Source organism: Glycine max, chromosome 18 (assembly GCF_000004515.6).
Source record: "Glycine max cultivar Williams 82 chromosome 18, Glycine_max_v4.0, whole genome shotgun sequence".
NCBI classification, from domain to species: Eukaryota; Viridiplantae; Streptophyta; class Magnoliopsida; order Fabales; family Fabaceae; genus Glycine; species Glycine max.
The window spans coordinates 5,472,275-5,481,268 of NC_038254.2; the positions used below are offsets into that span (position 1 = coordinate 5,472,275).

Consider the following 8,994-nt stretch of genomic DNA (forward strand, 5'->3'; position numbering starts at 1 on the left):
AATAATTTTATCTATCATTGAATAAAAAATGTATTTTTATCTAGTGAAAAAAATGGAAAAAACACAAACATTTGAATAAAGATGTGTATATTACATTCTCTTATTCAAGTGTGTACATGATACAAGATCCAAACATGATATGAGAATCTATTATTGGTACATTAAGAATACTAAAGATTAAAATTACAATAACTCTTTACTAGTGATTATAGCCTGTTGGTACAAATCAATTAATATTGGATTGTATCTTCATATTTTATTCCTTAAGATGGGGTGGAGGAGGGTTTGGGTGTTGTAGGTTGTTATAGTCTATATCTTTCAATTGTTCCTTGAGATGTGGTGGAGGAGGATTTAGGTGAGTGTCTAGGTCATTATAATCTATATATCCTAATAGTTCCTAGAGATGGGATGGAGGGGGGTTTGAGTGTGTGTGGGTTATTATAATCTATATCTTCCAATTGCTCTTTGAGATGGGGTGAAGGTGGTTTTGGGTGAGGGTGTGGGTCATTATAGTCTATATCTCCCAATAACTCTTTGAGTTGAGGTGGATGAGGATTTGGGTGAGTGTGTGGATCGTTATAATCTATATCTTCCAATTGCTCCTGACGATGGGATGGAGGAGGTTTTTAGGTAAGTGAGTTGGTCGTTATAATTTATATCTCCTAGTAGCTCCTTGAGATGAAGTGGAGGAAGATTTGAGTGAATGTATAGGTCACTATAATCTATATCTGAGTAGCTCCTCGAGGTGATGTGGAGGAGGGTTTGGATATGTGTGTGGATTCTTATAGTTTATACTAGCTAGTAGCTCCTCAAGATGTGGTGGAGAAGGGTTTAGGTGTCTGTGTGTGTGTGGATTGTCGTAGTTTATAAAATCTTCTGTAAATCCAAAAATGAAAGATGATGTATTTTTTTAAATAACCAAATTTTGAGTTAAGATGATTATTAATTAAATTATAATTAAAAATTCAAATCATCTTGTTGTTGTAAAGTGGAAATTTAAAGATTCAATTTTAATTTTGTTATAAAAATTATACATAATATTAATGAATCATATGGTGCATATAATCTAAAAAATAATTAAAAAGATAATAATATTCTAAAGCTTCATATTTCTTTGTAATTAAAAAGATATAAGTATTTTTCCCATTACTTACCCATGAAAGAAGACATTAACATGTGCTGAAATCTGGTTTGGGGGAGATGGGTTCTTATGTAGCTCTTCAAAGTCTCTTGGTTCTTTTAGATATATGAGTATATAAAATTGAGGAGAGTTAAGAATTCTTACAAAATCTAAAAGGCAATAATATATTAATTCTAAAAGATAAAGACAACTATTATGAAATCTCAAAAGGACTATGATTCTGCATATATATATATATATATATACACACACCTGAGGGGATGCCACGAGCAAAGCAAGCCACAACAAAAGCAGAAATGAAACACGTACATAAAAAACCTGAAGAAGTCATCTCTAATTTCTTGAGGTATTGCTACTGTCAAGTGATGTCCTATAAAGCTTTTCAATTCAGACCATTTGACCATATTAATGCAATTCAAAAAATGAATTATCAAAACTATATTATAAAAATATTTATTAATAATTAATATTGTGAGGATTTCAATTCTTACCGAATTCCCCTAAAAAAAATTTCTACCAAATTATTTTGTCAAAAAAAATCTTACCAAATTATTATTATTTTAAAAGTTCTCATTGGTTACAAATCAAAAGTTTTGACCAGTATTCTTGACCAATAATTTCTATATATCATGTAATTAAATGTTCTCACAAATTATTATTTTTAAAAAAAGAAAACATTTCATGTAACAACTATTTATGAAAATTCATAACGGATTAGTATTTGAATAAAATTTATTCCGATTAATTAATTTATATCTTATTCAATTTAATCTATTAAAATTTTCTACAATAATCAATTAAAAATTTAAAATATACTAACTTCTTTTATATTTGAATTGAAAAAGATTAGTCCTTACACATTATGATTCTTCCCTAAATTATTGTTATTTTTATTTAAAAATTATCATTTCTAATTAGTTTCAACACTCTAATCAATATATTGGAAACATATGTCACTACATGCAGAATCGTTCCTTTATAGTTAACTAGTTTTGTGCCCGTGTATGTTGCACGTATATTAATATAGAAATAATTTTTTATATTATTTTTATTTTTTAATTATTTAATTTAAATTTTAATATGTGTATGTTAGTAAATATGTAATTAAATATTTAAATATATTTTTATATGCTCACAGCTTAAGAAAAATGTTATTATTATAAGTATTGTTGTAAGTGAGATTCTTTTACTTTGGTGTTGCATGTTCCTTTTTTTACTTTCTTTTAAGAAAAAGTTAATTTAGTTTTTTTTTAACCATGTCACTGGTACAAAATTTCTTGTGGTTTTTTTCATAACTATTCTTCTTAAAAAAAAGTAGTGACATTTGTCCACTTGGTGAGAAATTTATTTATAATATATTTTTAAATGCAATTAATTAATTAAATATGTTAAAGTTATCATATATATATATATATATATATATATATATATATATATATATATATATATATATATATATATATATATACAAAAATATTATAAATAATAAGATCTATTTATTAGAAATAGTAATATAAATTAATAGAATCATTCGGATATAATACAGGCATGACGTAGTTTAATTTATTTTTTATTCTATTTAAGTATTAATCATATAATTAATAATTTTTAAATCGATAAAAATCAATGTTTATTTAAATTTTAAAATAATAATATATTAATTATAATACTTAAATTAAATTTATTTAAATTTTAAATATATATTTTCAGAAGAAAAATGTATCAAATTAAAGAATTTTGTACACACGAATAATTCTATATAAAAAAATTAATTAGAAAATTTTGTATACGGAAATAATTATATAGCTGTATTTGAAAAAATAATGTATCAAAATTTTAAATGATAATATAGAATTTTATTACATTAAATACTGATAAAATAATTATATTAAATATATATTGATAAGTAATGAAATGTATATGAGAACCCGTAAAATGTCAAAAAAAAATCGTAACTCGCAAAAAAGAATGTATAGTCCGTAAATTATAGAAAATAATGGTAATTAATAAAAAAATACCATAATTATAATACATTAAATAAATTGAATACCATATATTATAAAATTTTGTGAATCAATTTAAAATGTAATGAATGTATTTGGTGTTGAATTATTTTTTAATTATTAATTTTTTAATCTCATACATAATTTAAATTATAATTATTTTCAAATAAAAGAAATATCTCACTTAAGAGTATCATGATAAATTAATGAAATAAGAATCATTAAAATTAATTGATTGAATTGAATAATATTATTTAATAATTTTAAAGGGAAGGAAGGTGGAATTATCATATGACATCACCCAAACAATCAAACATTATATATATATATATATATATATATATATATATATATATATATATATATATATATATATATATATATTAGATTTCAATTAAATTTAAGTACAAATATACTAATTATGTATATATGTGCCATAATCGGGGAAGGGGCAGAATGACAAAAATAAGTTTTGAAAAGAATTGAGCCTTTACCAAAATTTATTTTTAAGGAAAACATTGAAAAATTATTATTGTCAACAACCAAACTTATAATGTTAGATATCAGAAAAAATTTCACAAATATATTCTAAAGTGAATAAAAAATTGTAGAAGTTTGCCTTTTATTTTGTAGCGTGATAATACGTTTTTTATTTCTTTTGTGAAACACCTCTTTTTAAATCTTATATGTCAATAGTTGAAACAAATAAAAAAAACATAAAATAACATCATGCAAATGTCCAATTTGAAATATTTGAAAATTTGAAAAAATATATTTGAAGAAAATGAAAAGGTTAGAAGATTGCTTTTGAAAAAGAAGATAAATTAAAATAAGGGAAATTCTAAAAAAAATAATAGAATAAGTGAATAACAATGAAGGAAATATATAACAAAAAATAAACCAAATAAACAAAAAAAATTATTAGGACACAAAAAATAAATATTTGCAATGAAGTCAAAATTAAAAGACATGACAATATATTTAACAATAATTTTTTTTAATTAAGTGTAATCTTCAACTCTTCCCATTTTACCATTCAAGTTAAGTGGATGCGTGTCAAATCCAAAATATGATTCTTTCTTACTTCACTGTAATTTTATTAATATTTTTATGGTTGTTATCATTTTCAATTATTCTAAAAATACATAACTAAAATATATGCATACACTTTAAAAATTATTTATTACTTATTTTTTATGTATTCAAATTTTTATTTCATTACACTCACCCAAATGAAAAATGGAATGGGCCAAGCTGAATATTGATAAACAACAATAGGCCATTGTAGCAATGGCCCTAGCTAGGCTTAAATTTTCTTAGGGCATATTATGCGCACCTAGCGAAATTGTTGGTAATTTTCCAATTTTGCCCTTTTGTAAAAGGTTGCCCTTTCGTATGAGATGGTTCGTGGGTCTCATACGGATCATCTCATATGGATCATAATCGAACCTGTGACTTTCAGGTTATTAACACAACACTCTAACCAATTGAGTTAATGAGTTAATTACATTATAAAATAAATAATGTTATTATACATAACACTAAAATTTCTAATGTATATTTAATGCGTATGTTAATTTAAATAATAAATTTTATGACAATTAATTTTGATATAACTCATACGAATTATTTAATCTGTATATTTTTTTATAAATAAAAAATATTTATTATTAAAAAAATTAATATATAATCTGAAAGTCATAAGTTTGATTCTTGCTTGGGCCATTAATTTTAAATTAATTTGTCACAAATATTTTTAAAAAAATTAAAAAAAAACTTTTGAATTGGGTTTATACGAATCATCTTGATCCGTATGAGTTGATCCGTATGAGGCCCACGGATCATCTCATACGAAAGGGCAAAATTGGAAAAATGTGAAATTGTTAGGTGTACCAGCAATTTTGCTAGGTGCACGTAGCAGTGTCTATTTTCTTACTCCATCTTGTACAAAGAAGAGTTGGTTGTTGGTAGGTGCACCCATTAATTTAGGTGAAGTGGCAAAAATGTCCTTCACTTAAATTTTAAAATCCCTCTCCTCTTCGTCTTCTGTACACCACTACAATTTTTCTTCTTCCTTGGAAGCATTGTATCGTCTTCTTCCTTCATTCTTGTTTGGTTTGTGTCATGCCGTCGTAGTTCGCTACTTCCATTGTCGGATTAGAGGAAGTCTCCACCACCACTGCGTCGCTTCCGCCGTCAAGAGGTAAGGTTTCTTCTTCCTTTTTATGGCTGCTTCGTCTTTTCGTATAACACATACGAATTACCTAATTCATATGGTTTTTTTAAAATTATTAATTTATTTATTATTTTTTATATTAAATGTTTTTTTATTTATAAAAGGTATTATTTTGATTTTTGTTTTTAAATAGTTTTTTTGTAAATATATTAATTTTATTTTTGTTTTTAAATAGTTATTGTTTCTTTTTTAAATAAAAATAGTTTATTTTGAATTATGTATTTAAATAGTAATTTATTTTTTTGTAAATATATTAATTTTATTTTTGTTTTTAAATAGCTATTGTTTCTTTTTTAAATAAAAAATAGATTATTTTGAATTATATTTTTAAATATTTTTTTTAATTGTAAACATATTATTATGATTTTTGTTTTGAAATAGTTGTTGTTTATTAATTATAAATATATTATTTTGAATTTTGTTTTGAAAAAGTATTTTTTAAGCAAAAATAGATTATTTTGAATAATGTTTTAAAATAGTTATTGCTTTTTTAATTAAAATATATTATTTTGAAATATGTCTTTAAATAGTTATTGTTGTTTTTAAATATATCCTTAGTCAATCGATCAGCTTATAGATGTCCAATTAATGACTTTGTCATTTCATAATTGTGACTCTCACACATTAACTTCACCATCCATCATTGACCTCCAACCACTGGTTTCCCGTGGAGCATAAACTATCGCCATCTCTTCTTACACAATCTTTCTTCCTAGACCTATACTGACCATTTCTTTCACAACCAATTAAGACAAATGAAGTTTTTTCTCTCATACCAGTGTTTGTGTCTAAACTCATAATTAGTGTCACAAATTCAATTTCATAAGCAACAAATTTAGTCCACTACAGAACATCATCTCGGATAACAAACACCTACAATGCAATTCACACAAGTTTAGTCTTCAAAGGGACATTCATTTTATTAATTAATAACAATAAATCACATTAATACGTGGGAAATATTGAACGCATCAAAACAATCAACATGTTCTTCATTCACACCAGTTTCATCTTTATTTTGTTCATTCATATCAACTTCTTCAGACATTATATTGTCATATATTCATTGATTTTCGTCCTTCTTAATAAGACATTAAAATTTTTTAACATCACAAACAAACAATCCCTAATCGCATCATACATATACTATCACACAAAACCCTACGTAATTCTTTACTGCATATAATATTATAAAATATTAAAATTGATAACCCTATATATTAAAAACCAATAACATCAACTTTTTCTACTTACAATTTATAACCATATAATACATAAAAAATTATAACCAAACCATATGTAGTCCAATAAATTATTTTATTCAACTTAATTTTAATTCATGAAATTATGACCACAAAAAACAATCAATTCTATAACACAACAACTCAAATAAATTATACATAAATTACAAGTGTAAATTATCTTACAATTAATACCATTTCCAAAATATAAAAATAAATAATTACAAATTAATTATCAATCTACATTTATTTAAAAATATGTAAAACAATAATAAGAATTACATTTCATATAAACAAATAAACAAATAAATTTTTTATACACATTAATTTAATTTTTTTAACAATCATACTAACATATTTATAATTTTAAAAAAATTAAAAATTTAATATTTCTTTTAATTTAAAAAAATAAAAATCCATATAATTCTTACTAATCTATATGACTTATACTGATTATGTAATCTGTATATGTCATACAGATTAGTTACTCTATATGAGTTATGCAAATTACGTAATCCATATAACTCATACAGATTAACTAATCCGTAAGTTATAATAAAACTTACGGATTAATCAATCCATAAGTTTTATATAACTTATAGATTCTTTAATCAGTATTTTACGCAAAAAAATGTAAAACACCGACGTATCTTCCTTAACAACCAAATCAACCATTACCATAACCACCACCAACGTACCTCTGTACAAATTTCACCTAGATCGAAATGACATAATGAACCTTTCACGGCAATGAAAAAATCAGAAGAAACAAAGACAAAGAACAAATGAGTGTGCCACCGTAAAAAAATTTAGTTAAAAATAATCAAAAAACACTAAAGGATATTTTGGGAATTTTCTTTTAATACCAGGTGCACAAACAATATGTCTTGTGTACATAGCAACACCCAAAAAGAGTTCCTTAAAATGCATAATGATAACATGACAATATCTTTTGTTTGGCACATTAAGGATAAGAAAACTTAAAATTGTGATATGATAACTTCTTTTTTTGTCATTGGGAAGACAATGTTTACAATCGAAACGGATGAGAAGGTGGGCTTGGGTGTGTGTGGGTCTTAATAATTTAGATTTGCGAGTAAACTTTTTGAATTCTTTATAATAATATTTAAATTATATTATAAACTAGTATTTTTTTCAGATAACTTTAAGAAAATAAGTTACAAAAATAATGACGATAAATTTAAGAAAATAAGTTACAAAAATGTATATGTAGAGCGACAAAGAATGAATCATATGGTTCATGCATTCTGTAAAATAATTAAAATGCAATCTAATTATTTCTTAATGAAATTAAATAATAAACAAAAAATAAATTAGTAATCAACAAAAGTATTTTTTTTAATCGTTTATATAGAAAAAATATTAGTTTTAATAAAATAAATTGAGGGGAAAATATTATCCCCTTCTAAAGTCAAATTATTTCCCTAGCCTGTGTAACAACTTATAATGCTTATAACACAAACCCCAATGAAATTCCTGAAATTTATAGTTATATGTGGCTATGTTCCATGTGCGTCTATATTTTAATCAGAGAATATTATAGATCGAGGTACTGATACTAGCTTTTAGATTTTAGATTTCTTGTACATTGAAAGTGATTACCACACAATTTTAATACTCTTACAACATCTACTTAAACTTTTATCCAATTCAGCTAGCCAAACAACACTCGGGTAGACAATAAACTCGAAACTCATTTTCTAAACTAGAAAAGAAAAAGGAAGAAAACATAATTATTACTATGATATATAAACTATGTTAGAGAAAGAATTTTAGTTACTTTTTAACTTTTTTATTTATTAAGTTTATCTGTTCAGTACATTATTTTTTTTATAGTAATTTTCCGGGGACTTCTAATATCTTTTAAAACAATACTTGAAATAATATATTTTAAAATACTAACTTTTAACTTTTTTAATTTGTTTTCTTAATATATTTATCAAATTTCTTTATTAATCTTTTTAAATAAATCATAATTTTATTATTTTTAAGTCATTTCACACTTTTCAACTATTTTAACTAATTTTACCAATAAATAAATTAATTTTTAAGTTTTCAACTACTTAATTTTCAACTTTCAGCTAAGAAAATAGCATAAGAAAAAGTGATATATATTCTGTTATGAACTAAGATAATTTTATTATTTTTAGTCATTTTATACTTTTTAACTATTTTAACTAATTTTACTGATTAATAAATTAGTTTTTAAACGTTCAAGTTACTTAGTTTTCAACTTTCAACTAAGAAAATAGCATAAAGAAAGGTGATATATATTCCGTTATGAACCAAAGTGGTATATTATAAAGAAAAGAGAAACAATTTAAATCAAAGTTAAAGGGAGTACCAAACCCA

At 23.9% G+C, this 8,994-nt stretch overlaps 1 pseudogene; it reads right to left on the bottom strand.

The window, feature by feature from the left end:
- Window positions 1-256: 256 nt before the first annotated feature.
- On the bottom strand, window positions 257-1,472 carry LOC121174013 (early nodulin-75-like; annotated as a pseudogene).
- Between the last annotated feature and the right edge of the window lie 7,522 nt (window positions 1,473-8,994).